This window comes from Octopus bimaculoides, chromosome 10 (genome assembly GCF_046866305.1).
Source record: "Octopus bimaculoides isolate indiv1 chromosome 10, ASM4686630v1, whole genome shotgun sequence".
Lineage (NCBI taxonomy): Eukaryota > Metazoa > Mollusca > Cephalopoda > Octopoda > Octopodidae > Octopus > Octopus bimaculoides.
The window spans coordinates 80,524,257-80,542,224 of record NC_142937.1 but is presented as its reverse complement, the minus strand read 5'-3'; the positions used below and the strand labels follow the sequence as shown (position 1 = coordinate 80,542,224).

Here is a 17,968-nt window from a genome sequence, read left to right as displayed (position 1 = left end):
TACGCAGCCCCCTACAAAAGGGGAACAGAGCAAAACAACTCAGCCGTAAAACAGCTTAAACAAGTGTTCAGCAATGCAATATTCAACAATAACAATTTTCACAATTTTCAATTTTTCACTAACGTTTTTACAAAAACCCCGTTAACACAGCTCGTCGTTTCAAGTGTTCTCTCGGCCTAAAACCCTTATGAAAGTCTACTGAGCTCTCAGTAGATTACATAATTAAAAAGTGTGATTAATTTGATTGGATATTTTTGAATGAAAAATACAATCTATCACTAGAATCTCACAGGCTCGAGCGAGATTGGTTTAACCGATTCCCCCAAAAGAGGAATTGTCAAGTATGATCGCCACAAACTGTTTAAAAGAATAATGAACTTTTTGAATATAGTGTTGATGTGCACTAAAACGGATTGGATGCTGTGGATGCTCAGATTTTTATTTAGTTCGTTTTTAATCAGATATAGGAACAAAAAGTTTGTATCATTTTGGAGTTAAATATAATCCTAAGTCGCCTCGTTTCATTCCTTCTCCACCTTTTTATCTTTTTCTCGGCAATTTTACAGGTACGCACAAATACCATGATACTATCGTGCTCCTCTGAGTACCTTACATAGAAAAGCTAAGTAAAGCTTCCTAAAAGCTACTTCAAGAGGTTCCTTGGACCCGATTTCGCAGTATTTCAATTTAATTACTTCAAGAAAGCCCTGATTGTAAGGGGAAGTGACTTGCGTTAAAGTTACTTCCCTTGAATAAACATTTACGAATCACTTTGTTACATCTTTCGAATTTAAGAACTTTTTAAAAATTATAATTTACTTGAAATTAGTTGGACTCATTCTGAGATTGATAGAAGTAACATATTTGTAGCAATAATAATTAATAAATAATTGTCTTTCATAGCAGACACCTATAGATGTCTTCCCAGTGAACAGTTAATAAGAACAAGGCAGCTAATTGTCTTGAAGTTAGGAAAAAACAAAACTGTAGCCTGCGTGGAGACAATGGAAGAGGTAGACAAGAAGAAAAGAGCTAAGTGTCAGATACTGGTGGAGGACTGCCGCAAGAATGAGTGGAGAACTTGGTGCTTGCTCGTGGAACTTGACAATTGAGGATCGAAAGACCATTTCTGGATAAGGCGCATGGAATTCTGGACATTACAGGACTGAGTAGAAGCACCATCAAGAACAACGTAAAGGCTTCTGATAAATTCATAGAAATATCTCTGGGTGAAAAGAAGTAATCAATGGGAGGACAGCAGGATGCTGCTCGGACCCAGATCTTGACTTCATCAACCAAAGTCTGGATGAGGGTGTCTCTCATTAGGCCCCGAAACAACTAGAGACTCTGTTGTGCTTACGGAGACCCTCATCACCGACATTAATCTGATGACGGATCCAGGTGTTGCACACAATGTCTGTAGATGTTGAACCAAAACGTGGTAGCTTGGGATGTAGACTTTAGAGGAATCTTGTTACAAGCGCTCCAACCAGGTTTCAGCTTTCAAAATAAATTAGCGCGGGAGTGGTGGTGGTGGGGGGGGCTACATGCATATGCACACATAACATATATGGTTATATACACGCATTCATACATACACGACGACACATACTCAAACACAAACGTCTAGTCTGTACACACACACACGCACGCACGCACACACACACACTCACACATGCACGCACGCACGCATGCACACACATACATACTTTTTTTTTTCTTAGCGATCCTTCTAAAGAAATAAAGGTATTTATATAAATGTACCATACATGCAAGCATACATACATACATACATACATACATACATACATACATACTTAAGCCATAGCCACTCATAATGAAAAGGAGTACTGGTGGAATGTCCCAGTGAAGACCTCAATAAAATGTAAGCACAACAGACCTGATATAATGATTTGGGATGGAGAAGAGAAACTGTGTACAGTTGTGGAAATTACCTGCCCAGCGGAGATGAACATAAAGCTGAAGATCAATGAAAAAGAGAACACCTATGCTGAACTATTGAGAAATCTGCAGTTACTCTATCCAGATTACAAGTTCAGGCTTATACCTGTAATTATTGGGGCCCTGGGATATGTAGCACACTGTCTGAATACCTATCTTGAGAAATTAGGCTTCTCAAAACCAGAAAGGAGAAAGCTAATTCGAAGACTATAGATGCAATCCATCACTGGAACTGTTAAAATCTGTAAAACTTTCCAGAAGTTTATCATTTAAATATATATGAACATGTTTAATATATGTAACTATATGCACGAGAATACATAGATAAAACAAAACAAACAAATCTGCACATATACATACATACGTACTTGCATGCATACATACATACATGTATACATACATACATGCATACATGCATGTATGCATACATGAATACATGCATGCAGACATACATACATACCTACATACATACATGCATGCATACATACATACATACATGCATGCATACGTGCATACATACGTACATACATGCATACGTACATACATGCATACATATATACATAGACATACATACATACATGCATACATACATACATGCATGCATACATACATGCATACATATATACATAGACATACATACATACATGCATACATACATACATGCATGCATGCATACATGAATACATGCATGTATGCATGCATACATACATATATACATACATACATAGCGAGAGTGAATGAGAGGGGAAAAAGAGAGTGAGTTAGAGAGGGAGATAAGGAGAGAGAGTGAGTGAGAGAGAGAGATAGAGAGACCCATGAGTGATAAGTCCGGTTACCCGATGTTTTGCAAGGCATTAGAGACCGGGGTTACAACATTCTGATCGGGACGCCGTTTTGTCTTAGTATTCAAGGCTCGCAACATAGACGGCGGGGTTGGGGAAGGGGGACAAGTCGACTATATTGACCCCCCCCCACTCCGTATTTGTCTGGTACTCTGTTTCATCCAAAGCGAATGGATGGAAAGTAAAGTTGATCTCAGCGGAATTTTAACTGAAAGCCAGCACAAAAGCTAAACGAATCCCGTCAGTCGGCGGCCATAGAAAGCAGACACAGTCAATGGTCTGCACGTTGGTTTCTTTCTTGCCCGCAAACACAAACACAACAGGCAAAATATCAATTGGGACATTATTTCATTGACCTGGAAATCATGAAAGGCAGGTCTGATATCGGAGTGATTTGAACTTATACCCGACCAATTGAACGCCGTTCAGTAATTATGGTTAGGATGGTGAAGGGAGTGGATTACCTCCCTTGCAATAAAATCGCAAGAAGTTGGGTCATAACGTACAAACACACACACACACACACACTCATACACATTTACTTTTTACTTGGCATGAAGTCAGAACATGGCACCCAGTCCTTGAGATATTTTCGCAATTTTCTGCAGGTTATTATACAAACACACACACACACACACACACACACACACACACACACACACACACACACACACACACACACACACACACACATACATACATATATGCATACAAACATACATACACACCCACATATACTCATATGCTTGTAAGTCTGAGTCATATGCTGTCTTGCGTTTATGGAGAGAGAGGTATAGAGAGAAAGAGAGAGAGATAGATGATGGGTGATAGATAGAGAGATAGATAGATAAAGAGAAAGGGAAGGAGAGGGGAAAGAGAGACAGACAAACAGATGGTATGCATATGACGTGAGAGTGAAAGAGAGACACAAAAAGAAGAGAGAGTAACAGAGAAGGAGAGAGAGAGAAAGAAAAAGAGAGAAAAGTAATGTAATCAGCTCATCTCGCTCTCATGTAAGACTAAGTCTGAATCACATAAATTTGTCAGCTGTCAGGATGGCCGAGCGGTCTAAGGCGCTGCGTTCAGGTCGCAGTCGGGTCTTCCCGGCGTGGGTTCGAATCCCACTTCTGACAAGACGCTTCTTTTATTCTTCATAATTTTGGTTTTAACATAATTTTTTTTCACCAAAGGTAAAGTAAACTAGATATGTATATCAGTGGTGTGTAAGCCCATCGAGTTGTTTGAATTTTCTGTGAGTCTTCATCCATTACCACTCCATCAATTCGGATTATACTCTCTTATCTGTTGTCACGAATACATCAGAGATTACGGATTAGCCCTTGTTAGGTCGATCTTTCAGAAACAGCACCTAAGTCTTGTGCTTGTCCCTCACCACCAGTTGAAACCGGTATCTGCTTTTTAAAATCTGGTACTTATTCTCTCAGCCTGTCTTGCCGAACCGCTAAACGTAAACAAACCAGCACCGGTTATCAGTGGTGGTGGTGTTGGTGTGGTGAAGGAGGAGACAAACACAAACGCCGAAACACACACGCATAGATATATACATACATGCATACCTATATACATATACACACATTGGGACATATATATATATATATATATATATATATATATATATATATATATATATATATATATATATATATATATATATATATATACATATATATATATATAGAACCACAAAATTAGTGATAAAATCTCGAAAGGAACGAAATTGAAAATAAAAACTTTTACCATATATATATATATATATATATATATATATATAATTGCAGCGTGGAAGGTGTTTATAAGCCATTTAAAACAACACACAAAATCCGTTAGATTCACTTCAACATTTAAATTTAATTTGTCAAAATATTTTCGTCGCTTTGAGACCGCGACCTGTTCACTGACAAAATTCTGTGCTGCATATATATATATATATATATATATATATATATATATATATATATATATATATATGTATATATATATAAACAAATAGTAAATGAGTATATGCATATATACGTACAGGTATGTGCATACCGACATCCACCTGTATGTATAGGTGCATATCTGGGTACAGGACATTGCAAACAAAACAGAGACGCGAAAACACACAAGCCACATAGAGAACATTCTACTTCATCAGCTACCTCCGTTTTAACACCGGCGTTTCGAAGAGCTATATATATATTGATAGGAAGGACAACAAAAGAAAGAAAGAGACCTCGATATTATGCAAATAGAGGAATTTGCATAATATCGACACTTATTCGGTAGCCATGATAAAACTCCGAGTTTCGGATGCCGGGGTGGGAGCCCACGCCAACATCTCTCCAGTTATATTCTAAAGTAAAGATTAAGTACCTCATAGTCAGGATGGCCGAGCGGTCTAAGGCGCTGCGTTCAGGTCGCAGTCGGGTCTTCCCGGCGTGGGTTCGAATCCCACTTCTGACATGAATTTCTTTTTCTTACGGTGAATACCCATAAATTACGAACAAAATGACTAAAAAGTTTTATTGTATACTAGTTTGAATAATCTCGGTGATAGGGTTCCGAGTTCGAATTTCTTTAACATTTCCAACCTAATCGGAGATTTTGGAGAGAAGGAAGAGTTAGCACCAGAAACGTTAGATTTTCACTGGTAGTGGACATAACGTAACAGAAGTTTGTGTACATATTCTTCTGAATATCATATTGGCAATGTTGGTGATTTTGTTCTACCCAGGAACAGAAAGTTCGTAGACGAGAGTGGTCGAAGGATTTGCGATGTTCTCCCTGTATATTAGAAATCCGTCTTCTAAAATACCTTTCGCAGTTGGTTGGAAGGACAAATGGACCGTGGCAGAATCTGGACCGAGAACACTAAAGGCCAGTGGTATATTAACCTAACTCTCTCTAACGATTCTGCCAACTCAATACGGAAAAACAACCGCACTAACGACTCAAATTGTGATGTGTGGGAGGTTGTATGCACCTCATCAGGTGGAATTCATATTATTACGTTTTGTCTTTAATCCATGTGTCTATCTATGAGTTTATCAACCGGTCTCTTCATCCGTCTCTCTTTCTCTTTCCCTCTCTCTCTCTCTCTGTTTGCATGTATTGGTCCATATGCTTCTATCTATCTATCTATCTATCTATCTATCTATCTATCTATCTATCTATTTATCTATCTATCTTGGGAGACAGACAGATAGATAGATAGATAGATAGATAGATAGATAGATAGATAGATAGATAGATAGATTATAAAAAGATCCTTATTAAAACACGGCAAAATTTCTAATCAGTATTGGTAAAAAAACTGAGCGCTTAAAGACGATAATATGGATTAGAGAAACGATGATATGGTTTCGGAAACGATATGGTGTGTGCTCCGTGATAAACGAAAGACACAAAAGACAAATTGCCAAATTATTCAGATAAAAGAACGGAAGAAAATAATTAAATGTCCCAGCTTAGTAATCCATCAGTAGGGTGGGGGTGGGGAGGCATATCAATAACCAAAACTACAATATAATTATATGAGAATCGGATTTCGTGTCGGTCTCTGTGGCGCAATCGGTTAGCGCGTTCGGCTGTTAACCGAAAGGTTGGTGGTTCAAGCCCACCCAGGGACGATGACTGATCTTCTTTTTTAAAAGAAATTTTCGCACACATTTTTTTTTAACTTGATTTTCATATGAATATTTGTCACATTTTGCTTTTAATTACATTTTATTGCAGCATGACTGCTAGCCGAGTGTGTCTCATTAAGCGACGATTTTTCTCGGTGCTGGTGTAAAAGGAAATGTGAGATGTGGACTGATCAAATGACAATTCTACTCCTTGTGTACGAGGCCAGCAAAGTATTTAAAAAAATAAAAAACAAAAATAAATTCTTGTCAGAAGTGGGATTCGAACCCACGCCGGGAAGACCCGACTGCGACCTGAACGCAGCGCCTTAGACCGCTCGGCCATCCTGACAGCTGGCAAACTGATGCCTAAAATGCTATATTGTACTTTACTCACGTCAAGTCTTCAATATTTATTATCTCTTAAATGAATTTTCCTTATATTTTATTGCAGTTCACCATATTTTCACTGTTATTTTTACATTTAAGTGTTATAAGCATATTTCGAGAAGGATTTTTCAATAATTTCCCATCTTTATGATTATAATTGTGTTTTCGTTGACTTCCAACGTAAACTGGGACAGACCTCGATTATAAATGAATAAACCGTCATAAAATTTAAAACTTGAAGGAATATTAATTAATTCTTCGAAAGATAATTAATGCCGTTGAAGTTATTAAACTCTTAAATTATTTCATTTGTCCTGTTTAGTATAAACATAATTAAACAGAACTATCATAAAGATATCATTGTTGTTGAACGTAATGACGTTATATATATTTCTATTTGCATATTTTATCGACATAATTTGGTGAAACTGTCGACTTTTCTCTGAAAACAAAAGAAAAACGGCGAGAGAAAGAATAATGCTTTTAAAGTAAAACAATGAAAGCCATGGACGGACAACACACACACACACTGACATAGGCCTGTGAAAGAGGATGATGGGAAATAAAGCTAAATATAACTTGTAATGGAGATTATAATTTAACACGATGATGTTTTTAATGAGCTAACAGTTTTATCGTATAAAAAAATAAAAATTATTGATTACAAAATTATTATGATGGGGGGGGTCAAATAATTTCTATAATTTTATAAATGTTAATTTCCCTTCCGCTTTCGGCCTGTCCTCGGTAGTATAGTGGTAAGTATCCCCGCCTGTCACGCGGGAGACCGGGGTTCGATTCCCCGCCGGGGAGGTCCAGTTTTTTTTTTCTTTATTATTTGCTTTTTTAAGTGGTTTCAATTTTTGTATCTGCAGCACACCTGTACAAGTATGTTAGTATGAAACGAAGCTAAATATATATGCTAAAGGTAGGGATTATTATTAAGGTTGTTTGATAGTATTGGTTTCAAATGTTTGCACAATGCGAACGCTTTCAGAGAGGGTGTTAAGTCGATTACATTGACCCCAGGGCTCACTTGGTACTTAGAAACCCCCGAAAGAATTAAAGGCAAAGTAAACCTCGGCGGAATTTGATCTCAGAACGTAAAGACGGACAAAATGCTGTTGAGAATTTTGCCTGGCATGCTAACAGTTCTGCCAGCTCGCCTCCTTCGTGTATGAGATAATATGGAAAATCATGACGTTTGGTTTAGACGTGAAAATAATTCATTACAAATAGCAACCAGAAATATAATGTAAAATAGCGTAGCTTCTTTGATTTCAAACTTTAACAGGTCTCCTGCAAAACGTGAGATATTCATAACTTCCTTTGAATAGAGGTGGTGGTGGGGGTGGGTCCTCCAAAATGTTGGGGGGTTTGATCTCTGATCCAACTTTCTATTATTAATTAGTCTGTCGTTGTCGACGATGACCAACGACATCACATGGGGAAAAAGAAGGCGGCACATGGTGTCCGATACGTGCTCGGAAGTCCGTTCCTGCTGAGCCGATTTAGCCTCTTTTATCTTCCTTAGGTGTATCTCTTCTATGTTTCCTGTTAATAAATATGGCAAAACTACGGTGGATTCTTTCCCTGTTCCGGTCCTTGTTATCCACAGCACCGTTTGAAGCAGTGGTTCCCAACCGATTTTTGGCCATGCCCCACCGAATCATTACTAAAATCCTGATGCTTCCTTGTGGTATTTCATTTTTGTTATTCAAAATTTCGTTCATGTTTACAATATCACCCAGAAACGGAATAAAAGAAAAAACTAGTGCAACGGATGTAACAAAAATGTGTAGGAAACGAATATGTATAAAAAAAAAGAAAAAATGCGCGGAAATCAACGGGAGGGTGAGGAGAGGACTTCGGAAAATTCACAAGATCCGAGTTTTTCCCTCAACTTTTAGGAAAATGGTGTCCATTTTTTTGATGAAATTTTTATATATATACCTTTCAACCGGCATAGATTACGATTATAAAGAAATTCGTGGGAAAATCTTTTCCGTGGTGTGGGGAGAGGACATCGGAAAATTCACAGGATCCTAGTTTTTCGCCCATAACTTGGTAACAGTTTATCGTAGATAGCGAGTATCAATCCAAATTTTAAATATTCCTCTGGATATTGATGAACTTTTTTTCGATCTATTTCAAAACGGGGGCACCAGTTTTCATTTATGTTTTATGTAGTGTTTTTGGTACCGAAAGACTTTCAAACTTCGTATACTTATCTATTTTGTGTTATAGAACAGAAAAAAAATTTTGTATTCGAATTTATTTCATGTAAAAAATTGTCTTATTTCGATAAAGTGTTTCGTTAGTGTTTCGTTAAGAAAATACTGGTGCCCCCGTTTTGAAATAGATCCCTTTTTTTTACTTGCATGACTCGTTTTATACATTTTTGAATCGAGATCACTACAGATTTCTGCGCTCCCGACTTTGGATGATCATAACTTTCAGAAAAATGGATATTCTTAATGAAATTGTCTACGAATATTTGTTATATCATGTAGATTCCGAATATTCGAAATTTTTTGGGGAAAAAAGTATTTTAGGAGGGGTTGGAGTGGGGGAATTTTGGGAAATTCATCGCAGTCCACTTCAATTCGTCTTAACTTTTACGAAAATGGATATTTTTTTAATGAAATTCTCTACAAATATACTTCGGACTATATAGATTCCGAGGATTTTGAGAATTGTTCCCTAACTCAAGGGTGTTTCTGAACAAGCCGTCCATATTTTTTTCATTTGCTCCGTTTTGTGCGTTTGTGCATCCGTAGATTTCTACCACACACACGCACACACACACACACACACATACACACATGTATGTAGTTAAAAAAAAGTTCAAACGGGGAATTATTCCATTCAATATCATGTTTATTATAGAGATTATACTTTACACTTCTCTATTTAACTGTACGTCGTGTATATTCCTTATTTTTGCTTCTGGTGTCTTCTGCCTTTCTATTAGATCCGCAACAGATAAGTCGTCTTAATAAGGCAGGGACCGAAACCTGGGCTGTATCAGAGTCTATTGAGAGTAGAACTGGAAGACAAGCCGCAATGGTGCGATCTGGTAAGAAGCAATTGAACTCAGAGATGAGAGAAGGGTGGAACCTATAGACAGGAAGTTTCCATCGGAGATTGGCATGTCAGAAACAACAGAGTGCTTTGCCGACGTCGAGGGCAACACAACGAATTTCTAAAGGCAAAAGCAGAATGGTGGGTAACATAATAACGTTGGTCACCAGTGAATTTGGCTCTATGAAAGTTGTACTGATAGTCATTGAGGAGACAGAGAGGGGGGGGGGGGGCAAAGAGAAAAAGATCTATGGTATTGGAGAAAATTATTGTTGATAGGTGTATGTCCATTAAATTAGAAATTTAGAGGTAAAACAGGGCCTTGTTAACGGGGTCAAAGGAGTTGCTGTTCTTTGGAAAGAGGGCTCAATGCAGAGTATTCCCCAAAATTAGGAGGGTATGATTCCACTGTAAAACTGGAGAGATGAAGTATTCGGTGAGCGTCGGGAAAGATCGATGGGAGGATGGAGAAATATTCGGGTGTAATTAAAAGCAGCTTAAAAGCAGAATCGTTGGCACACCGGACAAAATGCTTAGCGGTATTTCGTCCGTTCTTACGTTGAGTTCGAGTGCCGTTGAGGTCGACTTTGCTTTTCGTCCTTCGGGGCCGATAAAATAAGTTGGGCTCTGTGGTCGATGCGATCGACAAGACCCTACCTTCCCTGAGATTGCTGGCCTTGTGCTAACATTTGAACCATTATTTGAGTGTAATGAAGGAGACACCATCAGGAGTGGTGGTCATGCCCGTTTGAAACAACTGGAAGTATTTCTAAACTAAGCATCCGCCTGCAAAGTGGGGAGGCAAAAAGTTGAGTAATGGGGTAAAGATGAACACTGGGTGGGTTGCGAAAATGGATTAAAAAAATTTTCTCAATTGCAGTATCTCAGGCTGCCATCGCTGCTGAGACGTGGCAGAAAATAGGACTCGGCAGCAGAGTTGGCGGAGATACTTCTTGGCAAAGGACCGTGCACGAAACCCACGGCCCTCGAGTCACTTTTGCTATTTTCTTTCGGTTAAAAAATATACAAACTTACGTAGATACATACATGCATTCACACACACACACACATCTTCCCAGGAAGACACGTGGGATGGGGATGAAGTGGTGAGAAAGGATCTAGAAACGTCGGGGTTCACGGAGGGGTTGACAGGGGACCAAGACTCCTGGTGGTTTGCCGTGCTTGAAAAGACATGTCAAGCTAAGTAAAAACGTAATTGCCCTTGCGTAGTCTCGTTCCTTGCAACTCCTTGCGGGCTCGTAAATGCTGGAGCCAAAACAAACATGGCGCATGAACAGCTCTTCAGGTGGTCAGCTTCTGTCAAACTATCCAGCCAACGCCAGCATGAAAAACAGACGTTAAATGATGATGGTGGCTTACCAACCATATGGTTCCAGGTTCAGTCCCACTTGGGTGAGTGTCTTCTATAATAGCCTCTTCTTCTTCTTCTTCTTCTTCTTCTTCTTCTTCTTCTTCTTCTTCTTCTTCTTCCTGTCTCTCTTTGCCCGGTCTCTACACCATACCTCTCTAATTCTCTCACTCAGTCGACCAAAGCCTTGTGAGTGGATTTGGTAGACGGAAACTGAAAGAAGCCCGTCGTGTGTGTATATATATATTTGTACGTGTGTATGTGTGTGTGTACGTATGTTTGTGTGTTTGTGTGTGTGTGTATGTGTTTGTCCCTCCAACATCGCTTGACAACCGATGCTGGTGCGTTTACGTCCCCGTAACTTAGCGGTTCGGCAAAAGAGCCCGATGGAGTAAGTACTAGACTAACAAAGAATAAGGCCAGGGGTCGATTTGCTCGACTAAACGCAGTGCTCCAGCATGGCCGCAGTCAAATGACTGAAAGAAGTAAAAAGAATATAAACACATACATGCATTCATACCTACACATTCATACGCCCATCCATACATACATACATTTGCGATGTTGAGGTATGGTTGTGTTTATGATCCTATTGGCCTTCCTTAACGACATTACCATATTTGGAGACCCCCACCACCATCACCACCTCAGGTATTTTTTCCTCTTCTTCGGCGAAAACATTTCATTGAAAAGTGACACGTTGCAGGAGCGAACCCCCGAAGCCGAGTTGCCGGCGAACGAATTTCTTAACCACACAGCCACGACCACCATGCTATCCTCCTCCCCTTCTTCTTCTTCTTCTTCTTCTTCTTCTTCTTCTTCTTCTTTCCTGTCTCTCTTTTCCCGGTCTCTCCACCATATCTCTCTCTCTCTTTCTCTCTCTCTTTCTCTCTCTCTCTCTCTGTCTATCTCACACAACAATTATGATGATGATGATGACGACCACGACGACTAACAACGACAAATACGAAGAACAGACAACAGGCGGCAGTGAGGGGGGAGAGAGAAAGAAACAGAGAGAGAGAGAGGGGGAGAGAAGAAAAAGGAAGAAGGAAGTAATGGAAGAAGGGAAAGAAAGAAAGAATAATGAATGTATGAACAGAAAAAAAGAAGAAAGGAAGAAAGAAAGAAAGAGAAAGCAGTAAGGAAAGAAAGAGGGAGAAGAATTTGCTTCTTCTTCCTCCTCTGCTGCCAGGTTAAAAAAGAGTCGAGTGTAAAATTGTTCGCGGGATTCGACAAAGAACTGATGTCGCTGTTTAGCCAAATGCATTTACCACATCAACTTACCTTGTCATTAATAATAAAATACACGCACACACACACACACACAATTCTGTATCCATGATTCTCTCACCATCATCGCATCATACTCTTTATCTCTTTCTCTCTCTCTCTCTCTCAATCTCTCTTCACTTTTATTCTCTTTCTCTCTCACTCTATCACTTTCCTTTTTCTTCCCTCCGCATTTCTCCTTTCTCTCTCTCTCCATATTTCTTTGCGTTTCTTTCTCACTCACTCACTCACTCACTCACTCACTTTCTCTCTCTATATATATATGTGTGGAATGTGTTTATCTTCTCTCCTCATTAATTCTTTCGTAATAATTCTGCCCCTTTCACTTTATCTTATATAAACTCCCTCACACTATCACTAATTTCTTTAACCTACCTTTTTCTATCTCTTTCTCACTCTTGTCTTTCATCACTCACCTGTCACCCAACTCTCCCTTTCTACACTTATACTTTCACTCACTCCCACTCTCTCTCTCTCTCTCTCTCTCTCTCTCTCTCTCTCTCTCTCTCTCTCTCTGACCCAGTCTCATGCCATGTCTGTATTTTCCTTCCTCCTACTCACTTTCCTCATTCATACCTTTCGGTCGAGCAAATAAGGGTGTAGCAAAGTGGCTGCTAAAAATAGAAGTCAAATCGTCGTCAGAGGGATACAGCAAATAAAATAGTTTTAGATATCTCCAAAATGAGGTAGTCATGGGTGGAACGCCTTTAAATGTTGGTTCGCTTGTGGTCAATCATGTCACTTTTTGCCAGTTTTCTCTCATCTCTCGCCATACGTGCTTCGAATGAGTTTCTCCATTCACTTCTGCACATACAATCTATCTATCTATCTATCTATCTATCTATCTATCTATCTATCTATCTATCTATCTATCTATCTATCTAATCTGTCAGTCTATTTGTCTGTCTGTCTGTCTGTCTAACTCCCCCTCTCTCTCTCTCTCTCTATATATATATATATCTTCGAAAGGTCGAGTAGAATAGAGGCAGCTGATGAATAATTCCAAGTGGCTTTCTGTTTTCCTATGTGTTCGTTCCGTTGTCTGTAGTTCATTGTTCTAACGTCCTGTACCCTGATATGCATCTATATACACATGTAGATGAAAGTATATACATATATGTGTGTATACATGCATATATATTTTTTGTATTATATATATATATATATATATATATATATATATGTCTAACTGTCTGTCTGTCTGTCTGTCGTCTGTCTGTCTGTCTGTCTGTCTGTCTGTCTGTCAGCCTCACACAGAATGCGACAAGGCTGGCCCCTCTGAATTACACCGACAACTCATCTGAGTGAACTGCAGCAAGATGAAGTAGAGTACCTTGCTCAGGAACACACCATGCCACAGAGAATTGTACTCATGACTTTACAATCATGGGCCGAATACCCCTAACCACTGAGCCACGCACCTTCTCTCCCTTAACCGTAGAGAAAAGGAGTGAAGCGATAGAGACAGAGAAAGGAACGCCCCAGTCATTTAAAATGACAAATTAGGCTGAAATACGATCGATCATAGCTTCTTCACTTTTAACAATGAAGAAGAGAGAAAGACATTTAGTAATAAAATAGGTCTTTACGTTTTTATTCTGGGACTTCTAAAACGATCGAGTGTTAGTTCTCTCTTCTTTCCCCCATCCCCAGTACGTATTCGCCTCCGCTCCTGATAGTTCTTCGTGTTGAGGAGAAAGACCATGATTTGCGCGGTTGTGTGGTAAGAAGTTTATTTCCCAGCACTATGATTAAGAGTTCAGTCTCACAGCATAGCACCTAGAGCGAGTATTTATTTATTTTTTTAGGCGCAGGAGTGGCTGTGTGGTAAGTAGCATGCTTACCAACCACATAGTTCCGTGTTCAGTCCCACTGCGTGGCACCTTGGGTAAGTGTTTTCTGCTATAGCCTCGGGCCGACCAAAGCCTTGTGAGTGGATTTGGTAGACGGAAACTGAAAGAAGCTCGTCGTATATATGTATATGTATATATATGTATGTGTGCTTGTGTTTGTCCCCCCAACATCGCTTGACAACCGATGCTGGTGTGTCTACGTCCCCGTAACTTAGCGGTTCGGCAAAAAGAGACCGATAGAATAAGTACTAGGCTTACAAAGAATAAGTCCTGGGGTCGATCTTCTCGACTAAAGGCGGTGCTCCAGCATGGCCGCAGTCAAATGACTGAAACAAGTAAAAGAGTAAAAGAGTATATATATGCTTGTTATTGATACACTTGTCTTCGTCCTTTGCTCTTCTGGAAATTTTCAACTATATATTGTACGCTTACATGGTCGTACCAGTTTTATCCTGCTTCAACCTCCTACACTTCGGACTTCCCACTACCTGTACTCTGTTTTTCTTACTCCGTACTTTGTTACTTTACTTCTCTCTCTCTCTCTCTCTCTCTCTCTCTCTCTCTCTCTCTCTCTCATTTCCTTTGGTCTTTTCTTCTTTTCTTCTCTTTTTCTCTCCGTTTCTTCTTTCTCTTCTTTTTTTCTTCTTTTTCTTCTCCTCACACCTTTTGAATTTTCTTACTTAGATTATTACTACTGAATATACCTATGGATTTCACTGGACTCTTCTGTTGATGAAAAATCGCTTCAATACACCACCACGCTTGAACCTTTTTGAACTACAAATCTCTCTTCCTAGTGTTCCTTTCTATTGAGGAGCGTAGGCTCGAAACGTAAGAGACTTTCTCACCTTTCCGAGCGTCAAACTAATACACCTGCTTGTTGTTTATACACCTGTCATTTGTTTTTCTGTCTGTCTGTATGTATGTATGTATGTATGTATGTATGTATGTATGTATGTATGTATGTAAAGCAGCAGAGAAATATTGGGTATTTACCCTTAAAAGACGGCTCATAGCTGCCTTTCTTGTCTGTAAAAACCAACACATTCCACGCTTCCAAAGTTTGCTTATATCAATATATATAAAAGAGAGATTCTGTTCGTTTGTGTGTTTGTTTGTCCCATAAAATGAAAGTAAATGGTTCAAGGAGGGCAACACTAATTGTGCACAAACCTATGAGTAACTGCATTGAGGCAAATGTTCTCACTGGTTGTGGTGAACGTGACACCGTCTTCGTTCCTCGCATACCAGTTACATCACCTTATGTCCCATTCAAATTTAAGCCCTTTCAGTTTTCTATCCCACTTTCTTTTGCCATGAGCATTAATAAAACTTGGGGGCCACACACTAAAAGTTGCTGGATTGCAACTTGAAGAACAAACAGAAGTTCGTATATGAAATCCATCTTTTACCTATTTCAATTGTTACATTTTTCTCTTATATAATACACACATACAAGACGTGTAAAACTAAATCTGACTGACCGGATCCAGCATTTGTAATTTCGTTGGACTGTTACTTACTGTTGCCTTCCATTCCTGTAATGTAGCGTCGGAATTTCAGCACTAACACTGATAGGACACAGCATTTCTAATTTAAATTTCACTATTATTTACTGATATTTCTAATAATAATAAAAAATGCTCCTAAAAAGACCGTCAAAAAACGAACACCAGACAAACGCGCGACGTGCAATGCTTTTTGTCATATAATAAACAAACAGAAGTTCATGTATGAAATTGATCTTTTTTCGGTAATCTTCCAGTATCGAGAGGTAAAATAAATAAATAAAAATATTCAAGGGAAATAACTGAACGACTTACCAATATTATTCGTACTACTTTTTCTCTAAAACAGCATGCGACGGAATTTTTTTTATAAAAGTTTAAAATGTTTTTTTCTTTTTACAAACAGCATGCGACGGAATTTTTTAAAATAAAAGTTTAGGGTTAGGGTTAGGGTTAGGGTTAGGGTTAGATGTTGTGCAGCCGGTCTTCCACGAGGCATTTTCGATTTCTCATAAGAAACTATGATATTCAATCACGTGTGTGATTTATATATAAACAGTTAACGTCAATCAAATCACGTGATTTATTTATAAACAAAGTAGTACGGATAATACTGGTAAGACGTTCAGTTATTTCCCTTGTATTTTTTAACCTCTCGAAACTGAAAGATTACCCTTTTTTCTATTTCAATTATTACATATTTTGGATCTTTTTGGTTTGACGGGCAACGTTTTTCATTAATGTTTTATGTAGTGTTTTTGGTACCGAAAGACTTTCAAACTTCGTATACTTGTATATTTTGTATTATAGAACAGATAAAAAAATTTGTATTCGAAGTTATTTCATGTAAAAAGTTGTTGTATTTCGGTAATTTCAACCAATCACTGACGTCTATTGAGGTGAAAACAATTAATGGCACGACACATTCTACCAGTATCCCAAGTCTGAAAGTGTTTCGTTAAGAAAACAAGTGTTGCTCGTCAAACCAAAAAGATCCCATATTTTTCTCTTATAAAAATACACACAAACAGAAGTAAATTATATATATAATAATACTTCGAATGCGGCTCCCAAGAAACAGTAAAAGTAATTACCCGATCAACGACGTGTATTTACTGTTAGTATATTTAAACATATGAGAAGTGTGTTTGCCAGGCCATTTCTCTTCGACACCTCATCCTCATCCACAACTATCAGCCATTAATGTCGGTGACACATTCACGTTGCACCAACTAACCTCATGGAATGCATGATCTTTGCAGTTAGACGCAGCTGCACATTAAAACAGGAACATGTTTTTTAAAATATTCTTCCTCTTTTATAATTTTGAATATTGTAGTAGTAGTAGTAGTAGTAGTAGTAGTGGTGGTGGTGGTGGTGGTGGTAGTGGTGGTGGTGGCGGCGGCGATGTTGTGTAGCCAGAGAACGTTAAAGGTCAAGGGGGTTCCTTTCCTAAATTGTTTCGTGTCAAAGTTTACATTTCGTCGCGTTGTTTTCAGTGAATAGATTTACAAATGTGTGTGTGTGTGTGTGTGTCTGTGTGTGTGTGCGCGCGCGCGCGCATTGTTTTTTAGAAAAACATAAATCCGGAGAAGCACACTCTAAGTAATATATATACATATATATATATATATATATATATATATATATATATATATATATATATATATATATATATATATATATATATATATAGAGAGAGAGAGAGAGAGAGAGAGTGCTCTACATTATAAATGTCCTGTTATCTCACTCTGTCAAATATATATGTATATATATATATAGGAGCCACCTCCCTCTCCCGCGAACAGCTCTGCCTTTTTATCTCCTTCCTCTCTAACTTCCACCCTGCTCTTGACTTTACTTCTACCATCTCTGACACCTCTGTCAACTTCCTCGACATTTCTCTTTCCATCACCCCCCCCTCCAACTCTCTAACTACCTCCGCCTTCTTCAAACCCACTGACTCCCATCTCTACCTCAACTTCTCCTCCTCCTCCCATCCATTCCACACCAAACGAGCCATCCCCTACTCCCAGTTCCT

General features: G+C 38.7%; 1 protein-coding gene and 4 non-coding genes across 5 annotated transcripts in view; 3 read left to right on the top strand and 2 right to left on the bottom strand.

Annotated features, from left to right (window-relative positions):
* Positions 1-17,174, bottom strand: part of LOC106883345 (polycomb protein EED) — a 37,890-nt gene extending 20,716 nt beyond the window's left edge. Inside the window, exon 1 of the mRNA XM_052971324.2 lies at positions 17,022-17,174. The gene's annotated coding sequence lies outside the window, so the exon portion shown is untranslated. The remainder of the gene's footprint in view (positions 1-17,021) is intronic.
* Trnal-cag (transfer RNA leucine (anticodon CAG)) lies at positions 3,854-3,937 on the top strand. The gene has a single exon. It is a non-coding gene; the product is annotated as a tRNA-Leu (tRNA).
* Trnal-cag (transfer RNA leucine (anticodon CAG)) lies at positions 5,187-5,270 on the top strand. The gene has a single exon. It is a non-coding gene; the product is annotated as a tRNA-Leu (tRNA).
* Trnal-cag (transfer RNA leucine (anticodon CAG)) lies at positions 6,699-6,782 on the bottom strand. The gene has a single exon. It is a non-coding gene; the product is annotated as a tRNA-Leu (tRNA).
* On the top strand, positions 7,562-7,633 carry Trnad-guc (transfer RNA aspartic acid (anticodon GUC)). Its single transcript has one exon. It is a non-coding gene; the product is annotated as a tRNA-Asp (tRNA).
* Positions 17,175-17,968: the final 794 nt, after the last annotated feature.